The sequence below is a fragment of the Ranitomeya imitator genome, chromosome 3 (genome assembly GCF_032444005.1).
Source record: "Ranitomeya imitator isolate aRanImi1 chromosome 3, aRanImi1.pri, whole genome shotgun sequence".
In the NCBI taxonomy this organism is placed as follows: domain Eukaryota; kingdom Metazoa; phylum Chordata; class Amphibia; order Anura; family Dendrobatidae; genus Ranitomeya; species Ranitomeya imitator.
Window position 1 is genome coordinate 99,900,739 of NC_091284.1, and position 17,873 is coordinate 99,918,611.

At 48.6% G+C, this 17,873-nt stretch overlaps 1 pseudogene; it reads left to right on the plus strand.

The window, feature by feature from the left end:
* Positions 1-8,824: 8,824 nt before the first annotated feature.
* Positions 8,825-17,873, plus strand: part of LOC138671462 (protein FAM222B-like) — a 41,507-nt pseudogene continuing 32,458 nt past the window's right edge.

A 17,873-nucleotide genomic window follows, 5' to 3' on the forward strand; every position in this document is an offset into this window, starting at 1 on the left:
TTTTTTTTTTTTTTTTTATTAAATAGGCCACACAGGGATCGTTAGGTTAATGCATTGAGGCGGTAGGCCAGTCTGAACAAATGAGTTTTTAGGGCACGCTTAAAACTGTGGGGATTGGGGATTAATCGTATTAACCTAGGTAGTGCATTCCAAAGAATCGGCGCAGCACGTGTAAAGTCTTGGAGACGGGAGTGGGAGGTTCTGATTATTGAGGATGCTAACCTGAGGTCATTAGCGGAGCGGAGGGCACGGGTAGGGTGGTAGACTGAGACCAGAGAGGAGATGTAGGGTGGTGCTGAGCCATGGAGTGCTTTGTGGCTGAGGGTAGTTTTGTACTGGATTCTGGAGTGGATGGGTAGCCAGTGTAATGACTGGCACAAGGTAGAGGCATCGGTGTAACGGTTGGTGAGGAATCTACTTTTATGCCCATAGCAGCCAATGACTCAGAGGTATTATTTGCAGCATGAGATGGTGCGTTGTCATGCATGAAGATGATTTTGCTCCTGAAGGCATGTTTCTGCTTTTTATACCATGGAAGAAATTGTCAGTCAGACACTCTATATACTTTGCAGAGGTCATTTTCACATCTTTAGGAACCTTAAAGGGCCCTACCAGCTGTTTCCCCATGACTCCTCCACCTCCTTGCTGGCGTCACTGCCTTGTTGGGACATGGTGGCCATCCACTACTCCATCCATCTGGACCATCCAGGGTTGCTCGACACTCATCTGTAAACAAGACTGTTTGAAAATTAGTCTTCATGTATGTCTGGGCCCACTGCAACCATTTCTGCTCATGAACAATGTTTAGGGGTGGCCAAATAGTAGGTTTATGCATCACGGCAAGCCTTTGAAGGATCCTACACCTTGAGGTTCAGGGGACTCCAGAGGCACCAGCAGCTTCAAATGACTGTTTGCTGCTTTGTAATGGTATTTTGGCAGCTGCTCTCTTAATCCAATGAATTTGTCTGGCAGAAATTATCATTATGCCTTTATCTGCATGAACTCTGCTCTGTTTCAGTCACAAATCTCTTCACAGTATGATGATCACTCTTAAGTTTTCGTGAAATACAGGGCTGTGGAGTCGGTAAGCCACAGTTGCGACTCCGACTCCTGGATTTTATCAGGTTCCGGCTCTGACTCATAAATGGCCAATTCGTAACAATAAATTTACTGTTGTCAAATATTAACATCGTGCTTATTCAGTTTCTCACCATCATATAAGTAATCAGACCACTTAGAGCAAAAACTATATTAATTAGAATACAATTAGAATATAGCAAATAACTTTTATAAACTCTAAACTCTTGTAAGTAAATATGCAGTAAACACTGTTATGCAGTTAATAAGAAGAAATCTATAAATTTGTCCTCAGAAAAAGTATTGCCTCTGTCAGATCCTCCTTCATGGATGCCCTCAAATCTGATCTAATTATTTTGAGAGCAGAGGACAACCTCTCTACACTAACTTGGGTTGGTGGCAAAGCAGTAACCACTCGGGCAACATCTCTGACAATGTCAGGATACAGAGGAATCGCTTGTTGCACTGTTATTTTTGATGAACGGTCAAATTTCTTTTAGTGCACATGAAAAATTCTGCTGAAATGTACTGGCTGTGTTCTTTGGTGGGGATGACTCTTCTATGCGGGAACGCTTTGCACGGTCCTTGTGATCCAAATATTTTTCGAAATTAAATTCTTCATCAGTTGATGAGGGTGAAGATGTGGCAGGACGACCAAATTCTTCTTGTTCCTCCTGACTGTTCTGCAACCCTTTCATCCTTACTGCTATTTCAAACAGAGCTTCTTTTCCTTTAGTTAGCCGTTGATCTAGAAGAATCCGATGCATTGGATCTACATAAACAGCTGCCAAAAGAATGTTATTTTGTAATAGTAGCTCCTCTCAGTTTCATTGATGTAGCAATGCCACTTGCAAGCTGTGAGTAGCAGCTGTGAGATGCTTGGAAGACGCACACCAAACATCTAGTCTAGAGGAGGAGCTTTGCTACTAAGAATTTGCAACACGTTTTCACTTTCAGTTTCATACATTGTAAGTAGGGGGGTTAAGGCACCATGAGGTTAACCAAGTATAAGATTAGATAAGGGCAGTGGAGAACAGTGACACACAAGAAGTAAAGGTACCGTCACACTAAACGATATCGCTAGCGGTCCGTGACGTTGCAGCGTCCTGGCTAGCGATATCGTTCAGTTTGACACGCAGCAGCTATCAGGATCCTGCTGTGATGTCGTTGGTCGCTGCAGAAAGTCCAGCACTTTATTTTGTCGCTGGACTTCCTGCTGACATCGCTGAATCGGCGTGTGTGACGCCGATTCAGCGATGTCTTCGCTGGTAACCAGGGTAAACATGGGGTTACTAAGCGCAGGGCCGCGCTTAGTAACCCGATGTTTACCCTGGTTACCAGCGTAAAAGTAAACAAACAAACACTACATACTTACCTTCCGCTGTCTGTCCCTCGGCGCTCTGCTTCTCTGCCCTGTGTAAGCACAGCGGCCGGAAAGCAGAGCGGTGACGTCACCGCTGTGCTTACACAGGGCAGAGAAGCAGAGCGCCGAGGGTCAGACAGCGGAAGGTAAGTATGTAGTGTTTTTTTTTTTTACTTTTACGCTGGTAACCAGGGTAAACATCGGGTTACTAAGCGCGGCCCTGCGCTTAGTAACCCCATGTTTACCCTGGTTACCGGCATAGTTGGTCGCTGGAGAGCTGTCTGTGTGACAGCTCTCCAGCGACCAAACAGCGATGCTGCAGCGATCCGGATCGTTGTCGGTATCGCTGCAGCGTCGCTTAGTGTGACAGTACCTTAAGAAATGTCTCCAGCAGAACTGCTTATCACTGTTCATAGTTTGATAGAACATATATATTTGAGTAACATTTATAAAATTCATATGAAAGTTCAATTATTAAATATTAATACATTTTTTTTAAAAGCTGGAGTCGGTACATTTCTACCGACTCCGACTCCAACCAAAACTAACTCTGACTCCACAGCCCTGGTGAAATATCTAATGTTTTCATACCTTGTCCAAGGCATTGCAATATTTAACGCTTTTCAGCAGCAAAGAGATCCTTTTTTATTTCTCATATTGCTTGAAACATGTGGCCTGCTTAATAATGTGGAACATCATTTTTAAGTAGTTTTCCTTTAATTAGAATCACCTGGAAAACTAATTATCCCATGTGTTTAAGATTGATTTCAGTGATCCATTGAGCCGTGAGACACAATACCATCCATGAGTTTTTGAAAAACAAAACAATTAAATCTTTGACACTTAAATCCAATTTGCATAATAATTTGGGACACAATGTAGACTTCAATGAAAGTTGTAACCGATGCGACTAGGCTTCTTTCACACTTGCGTCATTACGCGGCCGTCGCTAAGCGTCGGCGCGACGGACGTTGTGAAAATTCGGCACAAATTGGAACAAATGTTTTGCCCCCCAACATTTCAGAGAATTACTGTCGCCCAACTCGTGTCCCTGTGTCGTCTCCGGTGTAAGTGGATGCCTTTATGGTCTTTGCACACAACTTCATGTTCAGGGAGATTCCAGACGTGGCGAACAAAAAAAAAAAAAAAGGATAATCCACAGAAATGTAAAAATGACCTTGCTGTGCCCATGCTCAGATTTTGGAAACGATGAAGTGATAAAAAGCATCATGTTCAATTTTGGAAGAGCGACTTGGCATTGGACACCGCATTCTCGCTTCCTAGCTGACCAAGGAGATAAAACGCAATCTGATATCTTTTCATTTGGCACTGAAGGTCTAATGTAGACCGAAACGTTGGTGAACCTTTATTGTTGGATTGCATATTAAGTAATTTATTTCATTAAATCTACTCTGAGTGCCAAGTTTTCTTAGTCATCGTTAAAGGGGTTTGGATCCTACTTGTGCACCATTATTCAGTATTGCCGTGGACATCTCTATACATTCTTTGGAAGCCGCTGGCTATGTGCACACGTTCAGGATTTCTCGCAGAAAATTCCTGAGAAAAAACGGACATTTTCTGCAAGAAATCCACATGCGTTTTTGCTGCGTTTTTTTCTGGACATTTCCCAATGCATTTTGTAGTGGGAAATCTGCAAAAAAAAACACAATTAATGAACATGCTGCTTTTTTTTTGCGGAAAAAAAAAACGCATCATGTGCACAAAACATGCGGAATTCATTCTAAATGATGGGTTGCTTATGGTATGCTTTTTTTTTTTTTTTTGCGGTTTTATACTGTTTTTATCGGGAAAACCGCAACGTGTGCACACAGCCTAAAACCGCCTCGTGAAATAGATTGCTGGTTCATTTCTGAAGCAGCTTTGCCTAGGAAAACCGTGTCGGCTCAGGGTATGTGCACACGTCAGGATTTCTTGCAGAAATTTCCTGAAGAAAACCGGAAATTATCTGCATATTTATTTTTTTTTTAGCATTTTGCAAGCGAAATTAGCTTGCAGAATGCTGAAGTTTTCCAAGCGATCTGTAGCATCGCTTGGAAAACTGACTGACAGGTTGGTCACACTTGTCAAACATAGTGTTTGACAAGTGTGACCAACTTTTTAATATACATGCTGCCTATGCAGCATCAATAGTAAAAGATAGAATGTTTAAAAATAATAAAAAAAATTTTTTTTAAAAATGGTTATACTCACCTGCAGACAGCCGATCTCCTCAGCGGCGTCCGTTCCTATAGATGGTGTGTGTGTGTGTGCAGGACCCTCGATGACGTCGCGGTCACGCAACCAATCACAAGACGGCGACGTCATCGCAGGTCCTTCACACACACCATCTATAGGAACGGAAGCCGCAGCATGCACCGCTGAGAGGCGGGAAGACTCCGGGGCCATCGAAGGTGAGTATATTACTATTTTTTATTTTAATTTTTTTTTTTACCAATTATATGGTGTCCAGTCTGTGGAGGAGAATCTCCTCTCCTCCACCCTGGGTACCAACCGCACATAATCTTGCTTACTTCCCGCATGGTGTGCACAGCCCCATGCGGAAAGTAAGCAGATCAATGCATTCCTAGGTGTGTGGAATCCCCACAATTCCGCAAATTTAATGAACATGTTGCTTTTTTTTCCGCAATGCGATTTTCTCGCGGGAAAAAAAGGCAACATTTGCATAACAAATGCGGAATACTCTGTAAATAATAGGAGGCATATGTAAGCGTTTTTTCGCGTTTTTATAGCGAAAAAACGCGAAAAATACTGAACGTGTGCACATGGCCTCAAAGATATCAGGTGCACATACCCTCAGAGGATTAAGGTTCCAGACCACCCCTTTAATTTCTATCATGTGGTTACACTGCAGGGGAATCAACTTGGCTCCAAATGGGTCATGATGAGAGGACGGCAAGCTGCATGGGGCAGCAGTGTTGTTTTCAGGTGGCTGGGGCCTAGGTTGATCATACATCTACTCAGTGACATTTAAACTTGTAAAGTTATTCTTCATTTAATAGGCAGCCGCTGCAGTGTGCAAAGGATATGTGTTATGGGAACATGTCACGGTTGTTTTGTCTTAAGTCATGAAGTTCTCATATGGGCAAGAATTGCACTTTTTTTTTTTTTTTTAATGGAATTACAAACATCCGAATGCAGTTCGATTTTTCTACAGATTCTCAGAGTAGAGGATAAAGAAATCTTGTTCCTCATCCAAGAATTTCGAATCACACTATGCTAACACTATTGTCAAACTGTGATTAGAGCTTGATCTAAAAGTAATTTACATAATTGATCTGAATTTCTCAGAAGAGAGAATCTAGGGTCGTGTGCCTGTAGCCGAAAAGAAACGGTCAGATTAGAAGATTCACTTTCACAGCGCCAGAAAGGCCAAGGGAATAAAGTGGGACCCTGTTCTTGAGATCCAGCTTTAACACTCTTGAGCATTCACGGTTTGTTCACACGCCGCATTTTTGCAAGGATTGTCGCCCTGGAAAAAGCAGCAGTAGTGACAGTTCACACTAGGGGTAGAGGATGGTACAAGTGCTGGTCAGTACACACTGTTGGTAGAGAGTAGTACAGGCTTGGGTCAGTACACACTGTTGGTGGAGAGTGGTACAAGTGCCGATCAGTACTGTTAGTACTCACTAGTGGTGGAGGGTGGCACAGAGAGTGGTCAGTAGGGACAGTACACACTAGTGGTAGAGGATTATACAGGTGCTGGTCAGTACACACTATTGATAGAGGATGGCACAGGCTCTGGTCAGTACACACTGTTGGTAAAGGATGGCAGTCTCTGGTCAGTACACACTATTGGTAGAGAGTGGTACAGGTGCTGATCAGTACGGTCAGTACATACTATTGGTGGAGGATGGCACAGAGTGGTCAGTACGGACAGTACACACTAGTGGTAGAGGATTATACAGGTGATGGTCAGTACACACTATTGGTAGAGGATGGTACAGGCACAGATTGTACTGACAGTACATTCTAATTGAAAGAGGATAGTACAGGTGCTGGTCAGTACTGACCGTACACACGATTGGAAGATGGTGGGACAGGGTTGGGTTAGTACAGTACACGTATATGCAGTTCAATACAGAATAGGTATGGGTCAGTACAATACAAATGGTGCTGGATGATATAGCTCATATGCTACAGCTAAAGTACCGTGCATGCAATATCTATCACATAGCTAGAGATCAGTACAGGTAGAGAGTAGTACAGTAACAGTAAGAAGGATGGTAAATACAAAACTGATAACCCAGCAGGTTAGGAGCAGTACAGTTCATATAGTACTGATATAGCAAAAAAGTATAGTACTAGTGGAACTACAGGCTAGAAACAGTGATAGTGTGACAGGGAACACTCCAGAATATACAGTACCAGTTAAGCTGCAGGCCATTACATATAGGGTAGGGAGTAATACAGTACCAATAGCACAGGGAGCGGTAAAGTACCAATAGAGCAGGGAACAGTATAGTACATACAGTACCAATGGCACGGGGAGCAGTATATACCATACTGATAGCGCAGGGAGCAGTACAGTATGTATAATACCGACGGAGCAGGGAGTATAGTACATACAGTACCGATGGTGAAGGGAGCAGTATAGTGCATACAGTGCTGATGGAGCAGGGAGTATAGTACATACAGTACTGATGGAGCAGTATAGAACATACAGTACTGATAGCGCAGGGAGCAGTACAGTACGTATAATACCGAGGGAGCAGTATAGTACATACAGTATCGATGGTGAAGGGAGCAGTATAGTACATACAGTACCGATGGTGAGGAGAGCAGTATAGTACATACGGTACCGATGGTGAGGAGAGCAGTATAGTACATACAGTACTGATGGTGACGGGACCAGTGCAGTAGGTACAGTACCGATGGTGACGGGACCAGTGCAGGACGTACAGTACCGATGGCGACGGGACCAGTGCAGGACGTACAGTACCGATGGCGACGGGACCAGTGCAGGACGTACAGTATCGATGGCGACGGGACCAGTGCAGGACGTACAGTACCGATGGCGACGGGACCAGTGCAGGACGTACAGTATCGATGGCGACGGGACCAGTGCAGGACGTACAGTACCGATGGCGACGGGACCATTGCAGGACGTACAGTACCGATGGCGACGGACCAGTGCAGGACGTACAGTACCGATGGCGACGGGACCATTGCAGGACGTACAGTACCGATGGCGACGGGACCAGTGCAGGACGTACAGTATCGATGGCGACGGGACCAGTGCAGTATGTACAGTACCGATGGCGACGGGACCATTGCAGGACGTACAGTATCGATGGCGACGGGACCAGTGCAGTATGTACAGTACCGTTGGTGATGGGACCAGTGCAGTACCGATGGTGACGGGACCAGTGCAGTGGGTACAGTACCGATGGTGACGGGACCAGTGCAGGACGTACAGTATCGATGGCGACGGGACCAGTGCAGTATGTACAGTACCGTTGGTGATGGGACCAGTGCAGTACCGATGGTGACGGGACCAGTGCAGTGGGTACAGTACCGATGGTGACGGGACCAGTGCAGGACGTACAGTATCGATGGCGACGGGACCAGTGCAGTATGTACAGTACCGATGGCGACGGGACCAGTGCAGTATGTACAGTACCGATGGCGACGGGACCAGTGCAGTATGTACAGTACCGTTGGTGATGGGACCAGTGCAGTACCGATGGTGACGGGACCAGTGCAGTGGGTACAGTACCGATGGGGAAGGGAGCGGCGCGTACAGTACCGATGGTGACGGGACCGGTACAGTACCGATGGGGAAGGGACTGGCACGGCGCGTACAGTACCGATGGGGAAGGGACTGGCACGGCGCGTACAGTACCGATGGAGCGGGGAGTGTAGGCTACCCGTGGAGCTGCAGGGCCGTCGGTCCATGTATCTCCTGCCCCAGGGTGAGTGACGTGGATTGTGGCCCGCTTCCTGTCTGCCGTCCGCGCCTCCGCTCCCGGTCATATTCACGCTGTCATCCCTGCACGGTCATGTGGCCACACCGCAGCGCGGGCCGGTGAGGGGGTAATAACCGTCTGACACCTGTGGCCGCGCGTTATTAGTGACCTTGGGGCAATACCGGCCTGCGGGGTGGAGACTTCCAGCACTGCCGGTATCAGCACAGCAGTCCGCTCCAACCACAGTGGCTGATAACAGTGAGCAATAGCTTTAGAAACGTCCCCATACCGCAGTATATAATATCCCGGAGCCGCTGTGTCAGGAGCGCGGTACCGTGTGAGCCGCGGCTGGAGCCAGAGGGAGGACGGGACGGAGCCGCACACCCATTACAGCTGCACGGACTCACCCCGCCCCCTTCCCGGAGATGGCGCCTCAGTTTGGATTGCGTGTGACGAAATGACGCGCTGCGTTAGTACGTGCTGACGTCACCGGTGCCGGGCGGACCAATGGGGAGAGTACAGCCCCTTCTCTCAGTGCCTGCTGATTCACCAAATAGTAATCGGCAAATCAGCAGGCACTAGAGGACGGGGCTGATCTCTGCCATTGATCGTCCGATGCAGCCCTGCTAGGTGAGCGCAGCCTCCTCTGCGGCCTTGCCGACCCCTCCTCCCTCTCTCCGGTCGCCTGTGTGTCCGGGGTCTTCTCATTGTTCCCCGGTGCGGGTTGGGTGGGCCCGGACGCACATTGGCTGCGGCGCGGCCCTCCTGTGGCTACGCCCCGCAGTGTGTCTGCTGCTGCTGCTGCTGCCCCCGGTCTGACCTGTGCTTTCTCTCTCTGTACAGTGCGAGGCGGAGTGCGGCGACCCCCCATGCGGTGTTAGTGCAGCTCTGCCATGCTGGCCTGATAGCCGGGACCGGGGGACCTCGCCTTCCTGCTTCTCCCTCAGCCGCAGATGAACACTGGACTTCAGAAATGTAAGTGCTCTATGTCCGCCCTGCATTGTGTGTACCCGGCCAGAGCCGGCAGCCCCCAGTCACAGGAGCCGGCCGGCTGTAAGGAGAGCTGTGCTGCAGCGGGGGCTTCATGCGCACCACCCCAATGTGTGTGCATATATATATGTATGTATACTAGTGGTGCTTGTGCGCTGCCCCGCATGGGTGTGTATGGTGGTGCTTGTGTGCCGCCCCGTATGTGTGTGTGCATATATATGTATATACTAGTGGTGCTTGTGCGCCGCCCCGTATGTATGTGTGCGTGCATATATATGTATATACTAGTGGTGCTTGTGCGCCGCCCCGTGTGTGTGCGTGCATATATATGTATATACTAGTGGTGCTTGTGCGCTGCCCCGTATGTATGTGTGCATATATATGTATATACTAGTGGTGCTGTGCGCCGCCCCGCATGGGTGTGTATGGTAGTGCTTGTGCGCCGCCCCGTGTGTGTGCGTGCATATATATGTATATACTAGTGGTGCTTGTGCGCCGCCCCGTATGTATGTGTGCGTGCATATATATGTATATACTAGTGGTGCTTGTGCGCCGCCCCGCACGGGTGTGTATGTTAGTGCTTGTGCGCCGCCCCGTGTGTGTGTGTATATAATATTGGTGCTTGTGCGCCACTGTGTGTGTATGTATGCGTTTATAGGTGTATATATTAGTGGTGGTGCTTGTGCCGACCCCTGTATGTATGTATGTATGTATGTGTGTGTGTGGTGCTTGTGCGCCGCCCCCTGTGTGTGTGGTGCTTGTGCGCCGCCCCCTGTGTGTGTGTGTGTGGTGCTTGTGTGCCGCCCCCTGTATGTATGTGTTTGGTGGTGCTTGTGCGCCGCCCCCTGTGTGTGTGTCTGTGGTGGTGTTTGTGCGCCTCCCCCTGTATATATATATATGTGTGTGTGGTGGTGCTCATGCGCCGCCCCCTGTGTGTGTGGTGCTCGTGCGCCGCCCCGTGTGTATGTGTGTGGTGGTGCTTGTGCGCCGCCCCGTGTGTGTGGTGCTTGTGCGCCCCCCTGTGTGTGTGTGTGTGGTGCTTGTGCGCCGCCCCCTGTGTGTGTGTGTGTGTGGTGTGCTTGTGCGCCGCCCCCCGTGTGTGTGTGTGTGCGTGTGGTGCTTGTGCGCCGCCCCGTGCGTGTGGTGCTTGTGCGCCGCCCCGTGCGTGTGGTGCTTGTGCGCCGCCCCGTGCGTGTGGTGCTTGTGCGCCGCCCCGTGCGTGTGGTGCTTGCGCGCCGCCCCGTGCGTGTGGTGCTTGCGCGCCGCCCCGTGCGTGTGGTGCTTGCGCGCCCCCCCTGTGTGTGTGTGTGTGCTGCTTGTGCGCCGCCCCGTGTGTGTGTGTGGTGCTTGTGCGCCGCCCCGTGTGTGTGTGTGGTGCTTGTGCGCCGCCCCGTGTGTGTGTGTGGTGCTTGTGCGCCGCCCCGTGTGTGTGTGTGGTGCTTGTGCGCCGCCCCGTGTGTGTGTGTGGTGCTTGTGCGCCACCCCCCTGTGTGTGTGTGTGTGGTGCTTGTGCGCCACCCCCCTGTGTGTGTGTGTGTGGTGCTTGTGCGCCACCCCCCCCTGTGTGTGTGTGTGTGGTGCTTGTGCGCCGCCCCGTGTGTGTGTGTGGTGCTTGTGCGCCGCCCCGTGTGTGTGTGTGGTGCTTGTGCGCCGCCCCGTGTGTGTGTGTGGTGCTTGTGCGCCACCCCCCTGTGTGTGTGTGTGGTGCTTGTGCGCCACCCCCCTGTGTGTGTGTGTGGTGCTTGTGCGCCACCCCCCTGTGTGTGTGTGTGGGGTGCTTGTGCGCCACCCCCCTGTGTGTGTGTGTGGTGCTTGTGCGCCACCCCCCTGTGTGTGTGTGTGGTGCTTGTGCGCCGCCCCCCCTGTGTGTGTGTGTGTGTGTGTGGTGCTTGTGCGCCGCCCCCCTGTGTGTGTGTGTGTGTGTGGTGCTTGTGCGCCGCCCCCCTGTGTGTGTGTGTGTGTGTGTGTGTGTGTGTGGTGGTGGTGCATGTGCGCCGCCCCCTGTGTGTGGGTGGTGGTGCATGTGCGCCGCCCCCTGTGTGTGTGTGTGGTGGTGCTTGTGCGCCGCCCCCCTGTGTGTGTGTGTGTGTGTGTGTGGTGCTTGTGCGCCGCCCCTGTGTGTGTGTGGTGCTTGTGCGCTGCCCCTCCAATGGAGAGTGGAGTCTCTACTGGCCGACCATCACCAACTCATACTGAGCAGCCTTACCAAGGCATGTTGCCTGATTATTAAAGGATTGTGAGTTCCCCTCCCTCCCTGGTAATGATGATTGTCACCTGACCGCTGCAGCCAATTACTGGGTTAAGGTACCTTCACACATAACGATATCGTTAACGATATCGTTGCTATTTGTGACGTAGCAACGATATCGTTAATGAAATCGTTGTGTGACAGCGACCAACGATCAGGCCCCTGCTGGGAGATCGTTGGTCGCTGAATAAAGTCCAGAACTTTATTTCGTCGCTGGATCGGCGTGTGTGACACCGATCCAGCGATGTCTTCACTGGTAACCAGGGTAAACATCGGGTAACTAAGCGCACCCGCGCTTAGTAACCCGATGTTTACCCTGGTTACCATGCTAAAAGTAAAAAAAAAACAAATACTACATACTTACCTACCGCTGTCTGTCTTCCAGCGCTGCGCTCTGCTTCTCTGCTCTCCTCCTGTACTGTCTGTGAGCCGGAAAGCAGAGCGGTGACGTCACCGCTCTGCTTTCCGGCTCCCAGACAGTACAGGAGGAGTGCAGAGCACAGCGCTGGAGGACAGACGGCTGTAGGTAAGTATGTAGTGTTTGTTTTTTTTTTACTTTTAGCATGGTAACCAGGGTAAACATCGGGTTACTAAGCGCGGCCCTGCGCTTAGTTACCCGATGTTTACCCTGGTTACCGGGGACCTCGGGATCGTTGGTCGCTGGAGAGCGGTCTGTGTGACAGCTCTCCAGCGACCAAACAGCGACGCTGCAGCGATCCGGATCGTTGTCGGTATCGCTGCAGCGTCGCTTAATGTGAAGGGGCCTTTAAGTGGTTAAATCTGCATGGAGTGTCCAGGCCAGTGATTGTTTGCAGCAGTTAGGTGACTGGGCAGGATTGAGTGTAGTGGGTGCAGACTCAATCGGTACCATTCTCTTATGCGGGAGTGTTGAAAACTGCTGAGCTAATGCACTTGAGCGAGCTGCATGTTGTACAACTAGTGGGGCCTCATTCTCATGTCCCACCGCTAGGATCCACAAAATAGAAACCACAGATTCCTGTGTAACAGACTGCTGGCGCTCCATACGGGCCGCTATATACACTGTACGCCCTCACTACATGCGACACAGCAGCCGCGCACTGTTTGTCATTTTACCTCTGCAAATTAGAAAAAAATAACCCAGTTGTAATAGTTTATATGATTTAAAGGGGTCCCTTCATCAGGACCATCCCGGTCCATGTGGCCTGTTAGGGACTTGGAGGAATCGGGTGATCACCCCTAGGGGCTGCTTTCTGAAAGTGTTACTTTTTTTTTTTTTCTCCTGAGACAATCTCTCTAAGTACTGACCACTAATTGTACTTTTTGTAGTTTGCATTAGTGTTTCTGGTCACCATAAGGGTCGGTGCATGTGGACATTTTAGGGCCTTTTGGGATTTTCTATGGTTCTGTCCCGTGGACGAGGTCCTGATCTTCTGAGATCACTAATGGCTCGATACATGAACCTGGTGACTACTGCAGCATATTGTGACCCCTCGTGGGTTCAGGAGCTGGCAGTACGCACATGGACGTTGGTGCCAGAAATAATTCTGCCTCCCATTGATTTCAGCAGAGTTTATGATGTAGCTCATCAGCTGCAGAATTAAAATCTGAATTTTGGATATTAAACTGCAAATCTTGGGAAATCTGCCATGAGATCTTGTGTAATTGTTTTACTAACCGCATACTTCAGCAAATCTACTGGTTCCGGTTAAAGTCCAGGTGTACGTCGTGTGGCACCTATGTGTTACACAACATTCTGCACATGATGTACAGTGCCGAAAAAAAAAACTTTACATGTAAAATCCACATTATAATTTCACTTTTTAAGTGTACACAATGGGGGAGATAATAAAAAACTGTCTAATATTAAAGCTGCCTTTGTTGCAAATATCAACCAATCAACGCTCAGTTTTCACTTCTCTGGTAAAGCGAAAGCTGCACTCTGATTGGTTATGTGCAGCCCAGCCAGTTTTGCTATTAGGCAGTCTTTTATTATCTCCCTCAGTTTTTTATTATCTCCCACAATGGGTCGAAAGAAGCTTAAAATGGAAGAGAAATCCCGTGCCTTGACTCTGCTCGAGAAGGGGGATTCGGTGATTGCTGTAGCTAGAGATCTGGGAGTGTCAAGAGAAGCAATTTATCAACCGAAGCGGTTGGCGGCATCATTGCCTCCCGGGATGGTACCGCAGAGGAAGCCAGGCTCTGGCGCACCTAAGAAGACTTCACCAAGGACTGATAAGCTTCTGGAGCGTGAAGTGATGTCACATCCTTCTATAACTAAGTACCCTATGCTCCTCCAGAACATCGCAACTAGGACAATTCGTCACCGCCTGCAGAAGGACCTGGGTCTACCAAGTTGCCGTGCCGCAAAGAAGCCCCTGCTCACAGCAGCAATGAAGAAGAAAAGGCTGTCTTCTGTAAGAAATATCAAGATTGGACATCTGAAGAGTGGAAGAAAGTGATGTTTAGTGATGAGAGCACTTTCAGGCTGGTCAGGGGAGGCTCAAAGGTTGTGCGTTGTCCGAGTACCGTGTCACGGTATTACCCAAAATATACAGTTAAGAGACTGTTAGACACCCTGATGGTGTGGGGTGCTGAATCCATGCATAAACGACTGCAGATGGTGATAAAATGTAAGGGTGGCATGACAAAATACTAATTGTAATAAAATATCCACAATAAAACACTTGAATCCACTTGAATTTCATTGAACTTGTAAAGATTTTTTTTTTTTTTGCCGACACTGTATTTATAAGTATCCTCACAGACGACCCTGTGTAGATCGCGGCCCTTGTGGGTGATCAATGTCCACATATTCATGGCAGCCCTGTGTTCTGGCCCATGGAGGGGAGTTCTATATGGGAGACCCACCTCCGTGATGTCCTATAGGCCTGATAGACATGGATCGTCTTCCTGACCTCTTAATTGCTACCTACAATTGATGGCACACGGAAAGCCAAGAAAAGGTCAACGACTGACCAATATCCGGGAATGCACTGGGCACAAAGTACTGTTTGGGCAGAACGTTGGTGCCTACTACCCCAAACATCATTACGAATGAAGATTCATTGTGCAGGAACTCCCCTGATATAAGGGCCTTTCCTCGTACTCTCAGGTTTTCTTGCCTTTTAGTTCTGTAAAATCTGTGTAATGCTATATGTAACTTTTCTCACACGACTGATAACTTGGGTTACTCGGGACTTCTGCCAGCAAAAAGGCCCCAAGCACTTTAGATTAAAGTTGTTAGAACATGTCGATAGTCTCTGGTGTATGGGGGACTCACGGCTGTGCCTCAACGGAAGATGTCCGGAGAGAAGGAGCCAGCCAGTTACATTTCCAATGGCCAAACCTTCAGTTCAAGAAATCGACTTCTCATAGAGCACAGGGCCGAGCAGCCGTGTGTATGGGCATTTGGAGAGATGTCTCGCCTATCTATTGTGTATGGGGTCATTGGGCCCAGGCTCCGTCACTGATGTCTGAGCACGGTTTTCCCTACAGTGCTCGGGGTATTATACCATGGGGGGAGTCTAGGTGCTCGCTCATATATTTAGTATAGACTCCATCTATACATTAGTTTGGCTGCTGCAAGCACTAAAGTAGTGACGCTGCCAGAATGGCCCTGTGCTCCTGGCCTTAGTTTGGTAGTGATAATGCTGGAGCCAGGCGAGCGCACAGTGTATACGGACGGACTTGGGTCATTAACGTTATCGACTGAGTTATGAAAAACATGGCTGCTTTACTACATTAAAAATAAGTCTCTAGCATTGCTGCTCCATTCTTGTAAATAGAGCAGATCTGCATTACCACACACAGCCCCTGGATAGATGGGGCGCTGTTTCTGTCAGAAAGCTGTCAGTTTTTAGTTCATCAATGGGTTATTCCTAGATACAGAAGTGGTACCTATCCTGAGGACGGGTCTCTGAATGGAGCCGTGGCCAGGCATGTGCCAGCCCGCTCCTCTCATTCTCTATGGCGCTTGGCTTTTTCCGGTAGTCCCATAGAGGATGAATAGAGCAGCAGTGTGCACTGTTCGTTATATTCAGACGGGGCTCTGCACAGACCTGTTCTGGTGATTGATGGGGAAGGGGGGGGGGGGGGTCCAGCAGTCAGGTGCCCACCAGTCAGCAAGTTCCAGTGTACAGGGAATCTGGTCAGCACAAACGTACAGTAAAGCCTTGTAGACAACGTAGCCGATAGAAAGCTGCATCTTTACTGCTGTAATCACTGCCTTCTTCTGCAGAAACTTTAACTTAATCAAATATGCTAACTATGGTTCTTGGTGCACACTGGGTGTGGCTCAGGCTCTGCGCACTCTCCGCCCACAGGTTTTATGTGCCCCGCCTCCCTCACTGGTGATTGACAGCACTGCCTGTAGATAAAGCTTCTGTAAGCCAGAGCTGTCAATCACCTGTGAGGGAGGCGGTGCATGTAATACCTGTCGGCAGACAGTGCGCAGAGCCTCGTGGCCATACCGAGGAGCCTAATAAGAATATCCAGTTTCTGCAAAATGGAGACAATAATTAAAACAGCAATAAGGCCATGTTCACACTATCAGTATTTGGTCAATATTTTACCTCAGTATTTGTAAGACAAAACCAGGAGAGGAACAATCAGAGGAAAAGTATAATAGAAACAGGTCACTACTTCTGCATTTCTCACCCACTCCTGGTTTTGGCTTACAAATACTGAGGTAAAATACTGACCAAATACTGAGCGTGTGAACGTGGTTTTTTTGTTTTTATTTTAATATATAATATGTGCGCTATACTTTTGTGTGCTTGGTTTATACGGATAGCCTAAGGGCGCCTGGCCAGCCAATGTGCACAGGTTCAGGATTTCTTGCAGAAAATTCCTGAGAAAAACCTGACATTTTCTGCAAGAAATCTGCATGCGTTTTTTGCGCGTTTTTGATGCGTTTTTTTACAGACATTTCCCAATGCATTTTATAGTGGGAAATCCGCAAAAAAAAACGCAAAATTAATGAACATGCTGCGTTTTTTACCGCGATGCATTTTTGTTTCTGCGAACAAACATGTGCACAAAACGTGCAGAATTCTTTCCAAATGATGGGATGTATATTGTATGCTGTTTTTTTTTAGTTTTTATCGCGAAAAAAAACCGCGAAAAATCAGCAACGTGTGCACACTGCCTTAAAGTGATAGCTGTAGTGTGAATACTCTGTAGGTGTGCGGTCTCTGATGCGGAGCCTCTCCGGCCCTCGCACTGTCACTTTGGCTCCTCCTCGGAGTCGTGGTGAATTCTGGAAGTGCACATGCTGCCATTACTTCTCCCTGTTATATAAAGTCTTTATAGCGTACTTAAATTGTGTTTGTCAGTGCAGACCCCCTGAGACCACCTCCCCTCCATTCCTCCTGGGAGAGAGCGTTTCCGTGCTGGCGGCGTTTGCGATCTGCGTGTCCCTTTTGTGCCGGAGTAGGCTGTGGTAATGCTGCTGCCAGCCCATCGCCACCCTCTCCAGTTGCTGAAGAAGTACATGGAGGCTGCCAAGCGGAAGGAGGTTAGGCAATTAGACTGTTTCCCTACGAGTCCCTTAATTGTGTCTTCTAATAAAGCTGCATTCTGTTTACAGCTGAGCCGATGAATCATAAACCTGTAATGGCTGCTGGATCTTCTCGAAGGTGCAAGGTTCAGTGTACACAGTAATTTACATTGTGCGGTTGTTATTTAGATTGAGTCTTTTCTGTTTTTATTTTATTTCTTTTCGGTTATTTCACAGATCTAAACTAAAACACCGGCTGTGCCCCAATTCTGTAATGTATGCACGCTCCTGACCAACCCTAGTAACCAAGTTTGTGACGTCCATGTCTAGTGAAGAGCGAGTGTACTTGGTGTTATCTGAGCATGCTCATGTCCTAATAGAGTATTTTCAGCGTGCTTGAAAAACCCGCTTGAGTTGCCTCGGCTGTTGAACAGCCGTAACACATGCAGGGATCCTGTCTTTTAGGCAATCCTTCACGTGTTGTGGCTGTTGGACAGCCACGGGACATGCAGCCGTGGGGACTCGAGCATTTTTTTTCCACACAGGTTCCTTTCCTAATAAATGTGGTTTTATTACATGGCTCCAACCAACCATGAAGGGAACGGGTGTTTTGCTCTTTTGGCTGCTTCTCCACGTTGCTATCCCCTGTGCAACACATTACATTGCCAGGAAAAATGTAACTGGGGTGTGGAGCTCCGTTGGGGCCGGCTTATTGCATGACTCCATTTATTAGCAGGAACCTGATATCTGATTCAGGATGGTCACTCAGACTCAGTCATGTCAGCAGGT